General features: G+C 39.9%; 1 protein-coding gene across 5 annotated transcripts in view; it reads left to right on the top strand.

Moving 5' to 3' along the window:
* The window catches only part of Qki (QKI, KH domain containing RNA binding), an 88,951-nt gene that overhangs the window by 62,367 nt on the left and 11,454 nt on the right, over positions 1-15,130 (top strand). The window lies entirely within an intron of this gene.

Here is a 15,130-nt window from a genome sequence, read left to right as displayed (position 1 = left end):
TGAATAACCAGTGCTCCTAGCTGCTGAGCCATCTCTCCAGCCTCTCAATTTCATTTCTTTAACACTAATAAACTTGCAGCTCTCAACTCTTAACTGGCTTCTACTTTTTTCTTAATTTTCATACTCTCTTTCTGTGTATTCTTGAACAAATATTTCAGGGGGAATATTGTTCATTGTAAACCACTTACCTTTACCTCTTTTTTCTTACCTTTTAAGTTCTGGATACTTCCCAGTGGTTTTTTTTCCTCTTGAATTCACCATATTTTACTTACTTGTGATATCTATTTACTGAAAAAGTTGTGTGTGTTTTGTGTGTGTGTGTGTGTGTGTGTTTTTTTGTGTATCTGTGTGTGGTGTGTCTGTGTCTATGTTCTCTCTGTGCATCTGTCTCTTCTCCTCCCTCTCTCCCTCTCACTCTGTGTGTGTGTGTGTGTGTGTGTGAGAGAGAGAGAGAGAGAGAGAGAGAGAGAGAGAGAGAGAGAGATCAGCATGAGACTGCATGTGGTACAGGGGAGCAAGCATCCAGGGCCCAGGCTTGGTGTTCCTCACCATCTTGCTGTCAGAAAGAAGAGGCTCCCTGAGGTGCAGGAAAACAAGGAGCAGTGAGTCCTGGGAGTAAAGCCCAGCAGAGACATTTTCAAGGGTAACGTACTTACTCTTTTATATATATAAAATATAATGAGAGTTGACTGTTGGACTTAGCTGGGCAGGGCTCTTGGTGATCTAGCCAGTCTGTATTTTGTTACTTTAAAGCAGTGGAGTTAACATTTGAGTGGCACATTCAGTTAACCTTTGTATATATACAAGGATAAATCTTTTGAAGAATTACTGAATCAAAGAGCAAGTACATTTTGCATTAAGGTCCTTCTAGTATATGGTCACAGCAGTGTGGTGTAGAAGTGCTTGCTACCTGACAGCTCCCAATCCCTGGCTGTGTCCCAGGGTTTTAAGTCACTGGAAGTTACTTAATCAAAAGGGGGGGGGGGGGGATAATGTTGTTTTTTATTTTTGTTTTGAGTTCATGTTTCCCTATTTGGCCTGTAACTTACACTCTTCAGATCTTGGGACTTTTAAGTCACTGGAAGTTACTTAATCAAAAGGGGGGGGGGGAGGATAATGTTGTTTCTTATTTTTGTTTTGAGATCATGTATCCCTCATTGGCCTGGAACTCAACACTCTCAGATCCTGGGAATTACAGGCTAATACAAAAACTTACCTTTATCTTTTGCAGTGGTGTGCTACAGTCTCATGTTTTTATCTTGTTTTTACTGGGGACTGTTATTTTGTTGATGATATCATAAGATTAAAGATTAAACCTACAGCTGAAACTCAGAATTGCCCTATTTCTGTCTAGCATTTGAAATTGGTATTTTCTGGAGAGATGTAAAAGAACAAGTTTGTGTTCTTTTTTGTTAAGAGATCTAAATGCAGGGACTTGGGATGAGGCTGGAGAGCTGCCAGCCACGCTTATCTTATCCCTAACTAGCAGAACGAGGTCTTGTTTGTGTCCTTATATGTGGGATTTGGGGGCGGGGGGTTCTTTTTGAGATGGGGCCTCCCTGTAACCCCTGCTGGCCTGGAACTCACTAAGTAAATGAATCTGGCCTTAATCTCAACAGAGATCTGCCTGCCTCTGCCTCCCAAGTGCTGGGATTAAAGGCGTGCGCCACCACACCTGGCATATACTCTGGTTTTTAAGGTTCATAAATCTGATAGAGGCTATTTCTCCATTCTTTGTGATGCAGTTCTAGCCTTTCTGATTTTGAAAATTGAAATGTAGTATTTAGTAAATCAGTTCAGATCAGTTCACATTTGGATTTTTTTCAAATTTTTTTATTAAAGATGTTTTTAGCTTTGTGAATGGGGTCACAGGGCAAACAACTTAGGTGTTGGTTTTTACCTTATTGGAAATAGGGTCTCTGTGGTCCGTGTAGGTGTCCGTGGTCCGTGTAGGTGTCCGTGCGCCCCCCCCCCCCCTCCCCCCCCCCCCCCCCCACCGGCTGTGTTTAGCGGCTCTCTGGCCCACCAGCTTCCTAGGACTTTGAGTGTCTGCTCCCCATCTTGTTTCTGGAGCGCTGGGAGGACCGACCCATACCAGTGCCTGTGGTTTATGCGAGTTCTTGGAAATTCAAACTCGGGTCCTCACGCTTGTGTGACGAGTACTGACCCACTGAACATCTAAAAACACCAAATTTGAGTTTTAAAACAACGTTCTGAGTAGATTTCCCCTCTTGCCAGTAAGCATTCAGCATGTTTTCAGAAAGCCATTCAGTATTGTGATCTAACTGGAAAATCAGTGAAGGTTTTCACATGGTCACTCATCATTCATCAGAAGCAAATAGTATTTAGAGGACCTATTTACCCTAGAAGTAATGTTTCTATTTCAGATGCTCCTTTGATTTTGATAATCTACTTTAATCCCTTTGTTTCCTAATTTACAAATAACCGTGCAATAGCTAGGCACGAGTTGCTTTTTCTTTACATGTGCTATGTTTATCATGCACATCTGTATTTGCTATCTTTAAGTAACTGCTGCAAATATCATCTGCCCTAAATTCAAATAACCTGGTTATTTAAATCTGAGTTCCACAGACCTAAACTACATCTTCTAGATTAAGGCCTGTGACATAGTACTATAACTGTATTAATGACAGTTTATTAAAATCTAAATTGTACTTACTGATAGAAAATACTCGTCTTTAGGGATTATCCTCAGCAGAAACTACTTGGTGACAAGCCTACCTACTTTGGGGGTGGGAGATGTTGGGGGTGGGGGAAGCAAGGTCTCCCCTTCTGTGGCCCATTCTGAACTCTGGATGCTCCTACTTCAACTGAACCATCCTGAGTTCTGGGATTATAGGCCTGAAGCCAGTTGTTCTGGGCTTCCAAAAATCTGGAATACATCTATTCACAGTGTTTGAAACAGTGTTCTCTCTTTGAAGTACATATTTAAGTTCAAGTCAGAGACTGTCATTGAGTTGCCCTCCTGCTGACAGTAGAACTCAGCACTGCACTGGCCCCTGAAAGTGGTCCAAGAGGTGAGGGATTGGCCCTAAGCTCTTTGCTATGCAGTGAAGTCTCCTTTGAAGTTGAAAAGTGTTAAGGGAATGAGTTTAGTGTTTTGGAGTAGGTTCTTGTGACTGTAAAGTAAAAGTTCCCTTAATTACCTTGTAAATAGGAGGAGGATTTTTGTCTTCTCTCTGAGCAGTGACCAACCCAGGGCCCTTTGCATGATAAGCAGGCACTGTACTACTGAGGTGTCTATAGCTCTGAAAGAATTCCAAGGCACCGGAATGCAGTTGAAGATTTTACTGTGTGAAGGTAGAGAGAGCCTTAAGCAGTGATCACACAGAAAGAAAGAATAATCCTGCCAGGGTTTGGTGCAGTTTAGCCTTTTGTTAAGTGCATTCTGTAAAGAAGTTAGTATTACTTGGAATTACTGGGATTTGCAATGTATAGTTTATGCAATTGGGTTTTTGGGTGGGGTTTTTTTGGTCTTTTTTTTTTTGAGACAGGGTCTCCCTGTAGCCCCAGCTGTCCTGGAACTCACTATATAGACCAGGCTGGCCTTGAACTCACAGAGATCTGCCTGCCTCTGCCTCTGCCTCCCAAGTGCTGGGATTAAAGGCATGTGCCACCACGTGCAATTTTTTTTTTTACACAAGTTAATTGGGTAGAAAACAGGGACTATCGTTGGTACTAAGACTGAGAAGTGGAGGTAAGAAAGACCACCTGCATCTCCTGATCTCATTGTAGGAAGACAGTTTCTTTGAGGTGACCATGGTTCACCTTTTGATTAGAGAAATTTATTATTTCATGCAGTAGACGTTTATACTGTCTGATAATTTTAAGTTTTTTGTTTTTGTCTTTTTGAGACGGTCTCCCTGTAGCCCCAGCTGTCCTGGAACTCACTATGTAGACCAGGTTGGCCTTGAACTCACAAAGATCTGCCTGCCTCTGCCTCCCAAGTGCTGGGATTAAAGGCATGCGCCACCATGCCCAGCTACTGTCTGATAATTTTAAGACAGACTTTTACACACCAGATGCCACCATGTATCAGGCAGTTGATACTGCTTATCTGTGGGCTGCATTGCTTTAAGGTAGAGTCCCCCTCTTGTTTACGTGCAGATAATTTGAACTTGGATATGAATCAATTTTTAATATGTGGTTGATCTGTCTAAAATCATTAATAGAAATCTATAATATCAAATCAAATAATCGATCATATAAATTTCAACAATTTTCCAGCCAAGGAATTTGAAATTTAAAGTTCTGTTGGTTATTTTAAGAAATCTTGTGAAATTTGAAAATATTTATCAGAATGAAATTAATTTTAATTAACCTTTTAGAAATACTAGATGTCACTGTCATTGAAATTTACAAGAGTAGTAAAAAATATTGACAAAATATATTTAAAAGTTTGCTTCTCACGTTTGTGTTCTTTTTCGCTTAATGGCATGGACATTTGACCTCAGTTTGCTGTGTTAATTATAACCTGAAAATAATTTGAGCAAGGTAATGAATGACAGTAAAAAGAGATGGCTTAACTCTAAAAGGTATTTTTTTCTGAAAGCTTTTTAAAAACTAAACTGTTAATAACCTGATGCTCTTGCATTTTATTCTTAACCAAATCGCAGTAACTGAAATGTTTGGCATGCCTGACTTCATTTTTGAGAGAAAGGGAGGCATTTAAAGATGTCAGAGTCATCCAGCCAAAATGCACATGCTCCCTGATAGAGCTACTGCGGGAGAGATGCGAAGGAGGTGTCCCCCACTCTGTGCCTTGCACTGCCACTTTAATCTGAATGGGAATCTGTCTAGGGACCCTGAGTACAGTAATTGACAGCCTCTTCAGAGTCAGAGCAGAATTACCATTGTAGTGCGTTAGCCACAGGATAAAGGATTGAATTTGGGTCTGCCTGTCTGCCAAACTAAATGAGTTGCCATGGGAATTTTCAAATGTGAGGGGCGTTTACTTAAGCAATTTGGCAGGTTTGAATAAACATAAATTATAGGTTTGGAGGAAGCCAGTCCTCTTCTCCTGTGGGCAAGACTTGTATAGAAAGCTTAAATCCTTGTTGAGAATGAGTTGATCCCTGCTCCTCTGAAGGCCACCCGCTTCTTAAGGCTTGCTTTTAAAAAAAAAAAACATTAAAATAAGTGTAGCATAGTATGCATGTTTAAGGACAGACAGTTTGTTCCCAGTCTCTAGAGAAAAAGTGACCACTAGTCATACACTTCCCTCCTGTGCTAAACATCTGCAGATAGTAAACAAAGTCTTTGTTTTTATAAACAACATCGTGATATTTTAATTTCATACAGTGTAGGCAGTAAATATATTGTTTTATGCCTGACCGGATCCAAGTGCGGGAAAATATTTGAGCTGATGAACAGTTTTATTCAGGTTTTAGAAACAGCATCAGCTGTCCTCTGTGTCTCCAGATAATGGGGTTTTAGTGTAATGACTGAGTAAGAAAGTGCTCCCCTGGTCCATGGGCCTTGTCTTCACCAGCATCATAATCAGTTCATGTGTTGGAGTTTTTATCCTTTTTCTGAACAAACAGAAGTGGAAGTACTTAGAGATTTGAGACTGTACAGTTGACTCATAAAATAGACAAAATATTTTGGGAGGGCTGTTAATATTTTTAAGATACTAGGTTGCTGTTTCATAAGGAAAATAATAATTTGGATTTTACCAACTCTGGTGGCTTGAAAATGTTGTATGTGTTACCAAGGAGATGCAGGTATGTTAGGAAAGAATTTTTGTTTGGTTGATAAATGGTAAAATAAATATATATTTTTTGAAAGTAAAATTAACATTTTGTTTATTCATTAGTCTATTCTGAACCTTTGTATTATGCATCAGTATCATCTAAATAGAATCCTGTGTTTACAGTATGTGTGTTGAGCCATTGATAAAATTTAATGCGATGACATAAGCTTTTGAAAATGTATTTAAATCCAAAAACCTTCATAGAAATCTTTATCAGACACCTGAGTTTGTGTGGCATTCCTTGGAATCCAGCTGCCATAAGGCTGCTTATGTTATGTATAAGGCCCCTCTGCTATGCTGTGTAAGGAAACGTGAGGCAGAATGGAGGTGTGCTGTCTGTGGGGCTGGCTTCATTGTAAAGGACTCATCCCGCTCTAGATCTGTATCTTTTATACAAATTCTGTTTTGTTGTGTTCTACATTAGGACAATAGCATTTGTTCCCAGTAGAGTTTTCACAAGTGATTCAGAGTCCTCCTTCTTTAGATTAGCAGTCCATATACACGGATAAGAAGTGTAAATATTTTTTATATATTGACTTTAATCAATATCACACATAATTACGGAAGCCAGCAGCTGTTAATGATGTACTTATTGTTTGTCCTGGCTATAGTGTTAGCTGGTAGAGTTCTTCTGAGGCTTCTTAAAACCAATGGAACACTTTTCCTCACACTTGGAGTTTTAGCCTGATGAACCTCCACATTGTATTGGTAGTATCTTCTTACAATAACTGAACAGCTTTCACAAAGAGCCTCTGTATAATAAGTATTATCTTTGTTGTTCCTGTAAGGATTTCTTGAAGACCCTCATCACAACATAAGGGCTGTTTAGTTGACACTTTAGATCAATTCAGGAATGGAGCTGTTAACAAATAGGAAATAGGAAACTAGGGCTGGGTGTAGTGCCAGTTCACTCACTACCAGTCCACAGCTGGTATACTGTTATGTTCTATCAAGTCCTGGTCATCCGTTTGTCTTAATTATTAAATTCCTTGCTCCTGTTTTCTTCAGCTCTTTGAGTTCCCATCAAGGCAGACTATCTGTTAAATCTGATGCTTGAAAAATACCTTTTCTGTAATCAGTTTTTACAGTTTCTAAAGTTTGAAGGACTTTGTAATGTAGAAATGTGTGAGAGTTTATTTCATAAAATAGACAGAAAGCATATAACAGCTATTAATGGATTATACCCATTTTTAATAGAATCTAGATGGAAATTCCAGAGTAATAAAACATCAGTAGATTTTTAGATGTCATTTAAAATGTAATATGAATTTTACTAGATTTGGAATGATGACATAGCAGTCCAGATTGGTTTAAAATGCTGTTCTCTCAGAGCCTGGATAGTATGGTCTACTAAACAGAAAGAATCAGGATTATTCTAGCTGGACGTGACGGTGTACGCTTGGCTGTGCTTTCACACATGCAGGCCACACACTCATATACATAAATAATAATAAAAAAGAACTTTACTAACTGAGCCATCTTGCCATCCCTCCTCGTGCTCTGAATATGCTTTCCAGCCTCTGCCATTTTCTCATCACTTTCTTGTTTGTTTCTGCTGACAGTTGTATGTTATTAAGTTCATAGATTCATTTGATGTCATATGAATGGATGTTACAATACTTTATATTCATAAAGGCCTCAGGGTACAGGCTAAGACACAGCCACGGTATGTAGTCATGGCCCAAACCCAGAATGACCTCCTGTAATGTTCCTCCTAGGAGCTTAGTACATGTTAGTAGAGGCAGAACCTGAGTCCTTTCTGGTGGGGTTGACTTCTGTGACCCTCTTCCCTCTAAAGTGAGGCATGGTATCTTCTCGAGTACTGTAAACATTTTGTTCATAATTGGTGCTACTGAAATTTCTGAAGTGTTAGCTGTGAATTGCTCATTTTTTTTTTTTACCAATTTGTTTAATGTTTGCATTAAGGTAGATTGCTCTAGTTTCCCATTTAATGGGTAGAGTACTTGGATTTCATAAGTAAAATTTTTTTCCACTCTAAATGTTTTTGATTCTTCAAATGTGACTAAAAAAACATAGCTTTTGTTTGCTATCTAAGCAAAATAAATGCTTTATTAAGATAGTGGTACAAATTTTTATGTTCTACCAAATTTTGCTTAATAAAATCTATTCAGTGGGAGAAGTAAAACTAGTGTTCGGAACCTTGCAAGTTTTTAAGAAGACTAATGGAGTAAGAAACACTGGATTCTTTTTAAACAGTAAACAGCAGTCCTTTGCATGAAGAAATGTTCAGTAGGCATGTCTTCTTTTCTCTGACCAGTGGGAGAGTCAGCAGTCTGGACCAAGAGCTGCAGTTCAGAAAGCCCAGTCTCCTGGCTTTTGTCGCTGTTTGTGTCCTGGAAGTTGAGCAGCACCAGCCAGCACACGCCTTTTCTTGTCATACTACGTTCTAGTATAACCTGACTTCGAGGTTCAGAATTTTATTACTCCTCTTGAAGACATGCCTTTAGAAATGTTATAAAACAACAAAGAAAAACTTAGGGTCGGACGTATCCTAAATTGCCTTAGGTATCCCCATGATGACTACATCCAAAAATAGTTGGTATGGAAATAGTGAAACTAGCAGTAGTTAGATGAACTCCGTGTGTGTTAGTCTCAGAATTGTCTCCCCAGGAGTGAGTGACATTGAGGAAAATCTATTGGGAAGGACACTGCACAGTAGCATTACCTCGGTCTGAAGTCTTACAAAAGCAGTTGGGGTGAATTAACAGTATTATGCATCTTCATATATGAGTTTGATACACATTTCTCCCCAGTACTGAATGTAACAACTTTTATATATTCTTAAACACTTGGTACAGGAGTCTGTCGTTACCATCTAAAAGCTGTCCGTGGTCTTTTTCCTTTGGTCCAATGCTGTGCAAGCTCTTGTTATGGTCCCTGTCATTATTTCTTGAACTCACTGCCTTTCTTTACTCTCTCAGTAGACAGAACATCTTAAAGGTACTTATCTGGTTCTCCAAATATCCTCTGTCAGTGTTGGTCTTTAGTACTTAGTGTGTGGTAAAACGTGAATTTCTCTTCCTTTCTGTTGACTCAGTACTCATTCAGAATGTGTGAGTTTAATGCAGTCTTACTGTCATAATCTTGAGGACTTTCTATCAGACATTTGTTAGGGTAAAGTCTGCCTGTTCTCACACCCCTTCTCTACTATTGTGTGTTTGTAATTATGCCCATTTTTCTCTTTATTTCCTAGTGTAAACAAGGTTCCTCTTCCACCCTCAGCTGGTGTTGTGAGCCCGTTCTAAGGTCTGCCCTTCCCTGCAGAGATGGCTTCCGCTCAAGCTTTAGAGTAGCTATTTACAAAATAACAGTATGCTTTTGTGATGTTAATAGGAAGCCTCAGCTGTGAGGTTTCAGAAGTTGTCCTCCCAGACCAAAGGTGAAGGCTCACACCTGTATCACAATACTTGGGAGGTGAACCAGGAGAAATACAGCCAGTTCTAGTCCAGCCTAAGCCACAGAAATAAAGAATAAAGTAAAATCCAGTTTGAGTCCCACTGTATATAACATTGAATAAAATCCATGCTTATTATTCGGACATGGCTTTTCCTTTCTGACACCATCACTACTTTTTAAATGAACCTGTTCGTACCTTATTGAAGAAAGCAGGGCTCACTGTCCAAGGTGAGTCTTTGTTAGGGGGATTCCTTCCTTGGAGCCCCTCCACCCTCAAGAGATTTTTCTTACTTTGTCTTGTAAATCCACATTTGCTCTGTTGTTTGATTTTGGTGTTAAACCCTTGTGTAAAACCTTTTAATTCAGTTAAGTTCTTTTGACACACTTTTGCCCACCAAACCTGGCAGGGCTGAGGAAGGGTTGACTGGTATTAAAATTCTTTATAGAAGCAGAAAAATAGAAGAGCAGGAAAGGAAGGAGCTTGAAACCAAGGAGACTTGAAGTGATGTAGAAGGAACAATTGAGCAGGATTGAGGCTTCTGTCATAATAGGGGTGGTGACGGGAGAGGGTGCTCACATGGCCACAAACACCAGTCTAGGAGATTCAGATTCTGTGAACCACTTATCTTCTCTATCAGGAAAACAGCTATATGTGCTATTTTAGCAGAGAGCTAATAGAGGTTAAACAAGTGTTGACTGAAGAAGGAAAGGGAGCTCTGTGTTCTAGTGCAAGCTTAGAATCAGCTAGAGTCCCAGGAGCGGGAGATGAAACAAGAGGTTGTGCTATTATTAGCTTCTGACTCTTTGGGAGAGTTGTGTGAGGAGTTGGTTGTGAAGTCTGGCATGTTGCTAATGTTAACATGAGCTCAGATGAGTGGACACGGGCAGAGCAGCTAAGTGTCGGTGTTAATGTTCCCTGTGGAGTATGGGCCTTGCTCTCTATTAACTTGTATGTTCAGCTTTTATTTCCTCCAAGTGAATTTACAGGGTTTGGGAAACCTTCTTTACTAATTATTTCAAGATTGTATAAAAGTAAAAAAGTAATAATAATAATGAAATGGAAAGGGGAAGATAGCATGTATGATTGATCTCCCCTAAATAGAACATGAATTTCTGCAAGTAATACCATTGTATAGGAAAGTGACCAGAAAAGTCTACATTCCAGGAAAGTAGCATCATTGACAGATGATACCTACAAGGTGCTTCTAAACAAGAGCCTGCCAAATTCTGAGGCTGGAAACTTTAGGTCTGTTCTAAGGGGCTATAAACATCGATTCTGGTTGAAGAAAAAATAAAAAGGAAACTGTGGGATTCAGTGCTCTTTGCACTGTGTGGATCCTAGGGATCAGACTCATCTTCAGCCTTGGAAGCAAGTATTTTCAACTCCCTGAGCTCTCTCTCTAGCCTCGGCTCTTAATTTATAGTGTTACTAAGCAAACATAGTTTTCTTCATTTTATTAATGTGAAGACTTTGAATTCAAAAGGCATTTCCACATACGATGACCCTCCCCAGACACTAGTAGCAGCACTTGGTGAAGATACCCGTAGGATGGTCAGACCTGAGGACTTGAGCCATGTGCTCTGCTTGGGAATTCCTTCTGCAGTATGACTTTGGATACCATAATTTATCCATCTCAGGGATAATGTACTAGTGCTGTAGTGTCCTAAAGCATAATACATAGATGCTAACGATTTTGTGTCTAGTTTTAATGAAGTAAAACAGCATATAAATGGGTATAGTTTAAAATGTTAATACTCTGTTGTTCTCATGTGGTTTTTGGCATGCTTGTTACATTTACATAGCTTATTAAATGTAGCTGGTAACATACCTACATTTCATTGTATTACATGCATAAATTTAAATGTGTATATTCCTATATAAAACTGTTATCCATAAACTCCAGAAAGTTAAGAAAAGCATCTTTTTAATCTTTTATCCTACTTAGTATGTTTTCCTGTTCTAGATTAGATTGTAAGAATCTTCCCCTAGACACCATTAGAGATATATCTGTGGTATATTAACTTTTTACATACTTGAACAACTCTTGAAATCACAAGATACTTTTCTGATGCCACAAGTTTTAAGTTATATAATAAAATGTTAGATTTTTTGAACTTTTCATATTTCATAAGTAATGATGCTATTGGTAATATTTTAGTAATCTTTATGAAATATTTTCCATGGGATTTATCTTCCCTGGGATCCAACCCAACAGTACCACTGCTAGATACTCACCTAAGATAAGGAAAAACTTAGAGTCACAAATAAAGGCCTTGTGTGAGAATTTTCGTAGTTGCTATAGTCACAGTATATCCTAGACTGGAAACAACCAGGTGTCTATAGCAAGAGTAAAGAAGCAGCAAAGTGCTGCTTGGCCGTTAAAGTCTCCTGCTTTACATATGTAAGAGTGAAACCACGGAGGACAAGTCACGGCCTTTGGGTTGCAACAGCAAGAGGTTTATTCAGGACACAGGTACCTGTGGGCACAGAGTCTCCTCGGAGGACTTGCGCACCCCAGGTTGAGTTCAGGGGGTTTTTATAAGGCAGAAGCAGGGTACAGAAGCAGAAACGCGGTTATTGGTTAATTTCAAACACACATAGTAATTTTACCAGTAATTTCAAAGGTATGCAGAGGTATGGGGTAAGGTCCGGGGCTGAGGGGAAATAGGATTGCTAAATGGGAGGTGACCTCAGAAGCACAGACGTTTTCTAAAGATTTCCTGGTATCGGGCCCCCAGGGTGGTCAGGAGTTCTGTCTTGTTTATGGCTTCATCTGTGAGGCTTGACCGACGCCTGCCTGTCCTGCAGCCTTTTGATAAGGCTGGTTCTGGTTTTTGTTAAGTTTTAACAAGTGGGCTGTGGGCCCCTGAGCACTCATGGTGCCTAGTTTCTTTTTATTTTCTCACATAGATGGATGGGTATCCTAAGCATGCTGAGTGGGACTGAGTGCAAAAGCTGCACATGGTTCTAGTCTCTGGATTTTAGCTGGCAAACTGAACTCTGTATGAGAGCAATCAGCTAGGTGATTGGGAACTTTGGGTGCTTAGCTTGTAGAAATGCTCTGTCTTTGTCAAGACTGGTCCGGTGTCAATCTTGGGGTGTCATTGCATAATTACACCCCAGTTTTTAGCACGATTGTGAATGTAGAGTAAATAAAAGGTGAGAAGTCATAAGATTGCAGATCCTTAACTAGCAGTTTTATGGCCTTGCCCTGATTCTTAAGAGCTGTTTGCCTTGTTACAAATGCAAAAGTAATTACACCTGACACAGATAATGCTGGCTTGATAAAACACCTTGTGAGGTGTCTAGAAGTAGTAAGATCTGTGGCTTCAGGATGCCTTATTTGATCACTTAGGGTTGTAGAAAGAAGTCTTAGTAGAAGATGTAGATGAAAGCTTCTGAATCAGAGGTAGAACTTAAGCAAGCTTCCTTATCTGAATTTCCATTTGGAAAAGAGGTGACATACGCCTTCACTGTGTTCATTCAGGTGCGTCTACTAAGTTTTTGTCAAAAGCAGGACAGTGAGTTTGAAATAAGCCCTTTCCTATGAAGGTAATTCTATAATGAGCCTCATTGTCCCTTGAGGCACAGCATCATGTTGTGAATACAAAGTGGTGCAGTTGGTAAGGTCAAGAAAATGAAACTTGTTGTAGAGTGAGACGATTTGGGTTCAGATTCCAGCTCTGCCAAGTAACTGCTGAATCCCCCTCACCATACACAAACCTGGAAGGCATTAATTAGATAGATTTCTACAGGGTGACACAGTTCAGCTTAAGCTGCCACTGCTTACAGTAGCACACGGTGTTGGCACCTCCTAGTTTAAGCTTTGCCACTTTCCACTATGCAATGACGTTTGACCTGTTTTGAGCGCTGTACATCCTTTCGGGTGCCTGCATGCACATAAACGTGTGCGGACACACCTGTGTTTTTTTGTCTCTTTCCCTTTGGCTTTATCACCATGGTTGACATGCATCACCTCTCAATATGTGGTGCTGCCCAGAAGAAGCCATTGGAGTCAAGCCTGTTTCTGGCACATACTCTTCACAAGCACTTCATCTGCATGCATTTTGACAGAGGTGAACTTGGACTCGCTTGCTGACATTTTCCAGCTTTGACAGCCTTTTCGCCTGGCTGGAGCTTCTGGCATTCTTCCATCGTTACACTGGATTAACCTGCAACCAGCTCTTGAAAATCTTCATTTTTAAAATTAGTATTTTACTAAGAAAATTGAAGCTTAATCATAGTAGATTTCCATTTCTTCCTTTCCTCACTTTTAACCAAACAAATCGTATTTATCTTATTCATCTTTGTAAAAATTGATGGGAGGGGTCAAGGAATAATAATTCCACAACTATGTAAGCATCTTCCCGTGTTTTATGGAAAAGAAGGCTTTTTAAAAGTTGGCAGTGACATATCAGATATCTTTATAATGCTGTCATTTTTATTCTCTGTGGTTCATTAAATGCCTACTCAGCAGTTCTACAGATTACAGCACAGCAGTCCTTGCTCTGAGAATGCCAGAGATCTTTGTGTCATTACAGTTGTAGTCGAAAGAGGGGCTGAGAAACTGAACACTTTACTTTAGTTCTGCCCCTCCCTTTTTGAATGGGAAAGAAATAATGTCAGAAAAATGGATCATTGGATCGCTTTCCAGTTTTATTTTTTATTTATGTGCATGTGAGTGCAGATGCCTGAGTAATTCTGAAGAGGATGTCGGATCTCCCAGGAGCTGGGATTACAGGCTGTTGTGAGCCACCCAACATGGGTGCTGGGAACTGAACTGGGTCCTCTGCAAAAATAGCAAGTGCTCTTAACCTTGAAGCCATCTCTCCAGCCCCATGGATTATTTTCTTTTAAATTACTAAACCTTGAGTATTGCATTTAAGTGGGCAAGCACTTTATTCTTTTGTTATCTCCAAGCACCTGTGAAAGACAGCAGGTGAATTGCTTCAACTTGGCATTATTGTTTGAAGACAGCTTAATTATTTGTTCAGATATAGTAAGAAATCATGATAGAGTTTAGGACATGAGGGTATTGTAAAACGTTAGCTAGAAGCTGTGCTTTGGTGTATATAGACTGCACACCTAGATCATGTATAGACTTTAGTGGCAGACAGCACTGGCAGGATCACTTAGCCGATGGGGTGGTGTAGCAGTGATGGCCAAGAGTGGAGGTAGTCAGTGGAGTGGGTGGAGCCAGGTATGTGGGGTGGGGTGGGGTGGGGCGGAGCCAGGGTACATGGGGTGTGATCACCCAGGGTCTTGTTTTGTGGCTCTTTGTAATGTAGTTAGTCTTGATGACCTTTTTCACTTTTAAACGCTTCCTCATTTAGATTGTGAATCTTGGTGCTCTAGCCATAGAGGGCCAGAGATAGAGTTGACAGCAAGGCTTGTTAGAGTGATGGGAACTACTAGAGTGGCATAAGAAATCAGAAAATGGAGGTGTAAAAACTTTGTGACTACTGTTAGTTCACTTTTGTGTGTCTAAAGCTTTCTTGCCTGTGTATTGCAATCACATCTTAAACAAGTCTCCTCCCCACCTTGTGTCTTCTGATGAACACATTGAGTTATAGAATGTTCAGCATGATAGAATAGATGACATATTGACCCTTTCTAACAGTTTCTACTTAAAAGCAACTCTTAAGGAAATCTTACCAGTAGCCATTAAAAATGTTATGTAGCAACATGTTATCATGGAAACAAAAGGGTTTAGTATGCCAGGACCTTTTGATTCCCAATATTTTTCCTGATTGAAACAGGTAACTGTAGTCAAATGTTAACCTGTTTTAAGTCTCGTGGAATATAGACCTAGCTATGAGGGGGGGGTTGTCGGGGGCAGTGTGAGGGGGTGTTCTCAACTACAAACACTCGGGTCTGGAAAGATGGCTCCGCAGTTAAGAACACTGAATGGTCTTGCAGAAGACCGACCAGTGTTCGAA

The sequence above is a fragment of the Nannospalax galili genome, unplaced genomic scaffold (assembly GCF_000622305.1).
Source record: "Nannospalax galili isolate Female #2095 unplaced genomic scaffold, S.galili_v1.0 scaffold372, whole genome shotgun sequence".
Classification (NCBI taxonomy): domain Eukaryota; kingdom Metazoa; phylum Chordata; class Mammalia; order Rodentia; family Spalacidae; genus Nannospalax; species Nannospalax galili.
Note: the sequence above shows the minus strand (reverse complement) of the source record. Positions and strands in the feature narration are given on the sequence as shown.